This window comes from Asparagus officinalis, chromosome 7 (assembly GCF_001876935.1).
Source record: "Asparagus officinalis chromosome 7, Aspof.V1, whole genome shotgun sequence".
Classification (NCBI taxonomy): domain Eukaryota; kingdom Viridiplantae; phylum Streptophyta; class Magnoliopsida; order Asparagales; family Asparagaceae; genus Asparagus; species Asparagus officinalis.
The window spans coordinates 40912324-40914325 of NC_033800.1; positions in this window are offsets into that span (position 1 = coordinate 40912324).

The window sequence follows — 2002 nt, forward strand, 5'->3', positions numbered from 1 at the left end:
AAAATTAATATATTCATTTGAGTGATTTTGAGGTGGAGGTTGCTTCCTGTGTGCTTGAGCTTGCCTCTGTTTGAGAGAAGCAACCGACCACTGAGTTGCTTCCTGTGTGTTTGGTAATAATATTCACTTTTAATTTTTGGGGAAATTGTAATAATTATTTTACTTTTAATAAGATTTTTAAAAGCTATGGGATTTACGCGTTGGTTGTGAAGGTTACGTGTTGCTTGTTAAGGTTACGCGTTGGTTGTGAAGGTTACGGGTTGGTTGTTAAGGATAAGCGTTGGTTGTGAAGTTAACCTTCACAATCAACATTGGTTGTGAAGTTAATCTTCACAATCAATCCATAACCTTAACAACCAACCCGTAAACCTTTACAACAAACGCGTAACCTTAACAATCAACGTGTAACCTTAACAAGCAACCCGTAACGATTTATTGTTAAGATTATGGTTTATTGTTAAGGTTACGCATTTACAACCAACTCGTAATGGTTTATTGTTAAGATTACGGTTTACAACAAAGCTCATATATTGTTAATAAGTATTCAATGAAACATCTGCAAATATAGAAACAAAATGCCTCCAAATTTTTAATGTAAAAATTATAGGGCCAACATATTCCTAATTTAGAAAAAACTATTCATAGTAATTTTATTTTAAGTCAACAAGAGCCACTGACAATTGCTATGTATTAGAAATATTATTGGTCTATTTAAACTAAGCGTATTTACTTATGAATCATAAACTAGGACACTTGATAAGTGAGATTTGGCCAAAAATTTAACCAGGAGCTTTCTATTCTTGGTACAGGAGCTTGCAAATCCACTAGCTAATATATATAATTCAATGTCTTAAGGTAATGAAGTTGGTTGTTAAGGTTATGCGTAACCTTAACAATAAACCGTAATCTTAACAATAAACTGTTATGGGTTGGTTGTAAACGCGTAAGCTTAACAATAAACCGTAATCTTAATAATAAACCGTTACGGTTTGCTTGCTAAGATTACGCGTTGGTTATTAAGGTTACGCATTAGTTGTGAATGTTTACGGGTTGGTTGTTAAGCTTATGGGTTGATTGTGAATGTTAACTTCACAACAAACGCGTAACCTTCATAACCAACGGGTAATATTAACAACCAACCCCTAACCTTCACAACCAACGTGTAACCTTAACAACCAACTCGTAACCTTAACAAATAACTCGTAACCTTAACAAGCAACACATAACCTTAACAACCAACTCGTAACCTTAACAAGCAATTCGTAACATTAACAAGCAACGCGTAAATCCCTTATCTTTTGAAAATCTCATTAAAAGTGAAATATTATTACAATTTCACAAAAAATTAAAAGTGAAATATTATTACAAAATCCAGCTCACTCCCACCACCTAAAACAAAATTCAAGTTTTGAAAATCTAATTAAAAGTGAAATATTATTACAAAATCCAGCTACTTCTCAACAGATCTCAAGGAAGTTCCGGTAGCAATCATCCTGAAGCTTACCATTGCATCGTTCTCATCATAAGTTACAGTAAATCCAAGCTTCTCAACAAATCCAGTGATCTTGTTGCTGACGTGGCACTAGCAAAGACGGGCCAGCCTGACATTGGCGGAGGGTTTGTGAAACATTAATAGGCTCCTTTGAAAGCAAAGTTAAAGTTTGGGCCCTCTTTCTCTCTCTAGTTGCATTCGTGATGTTAGTGATGTTGGGGCCTGAGAAAGCGACTTTCTTCCCACCTGCCTATGCGCAATGGCCAGTTGAGATGTTCCGCTCCGCCTCCCGCCGTCGACCCTCTGACTCCCTCCCGTCTACTCGCCCATCTTCCCCTCCTCCTAACCCTAACCACAAATCCCCTCTCCTCCTCAGACGCCATCCAAAACCCTAGCCCTAGACACCGACGCTAAGCTCGCCCTCTACATCGCCTTGGCCCACGCCTGCCTCGCCCTCTCCCTCCTCCTCCTCTACGGCCTATACTGCCTCCTCCACTTCTATCCTCCCGA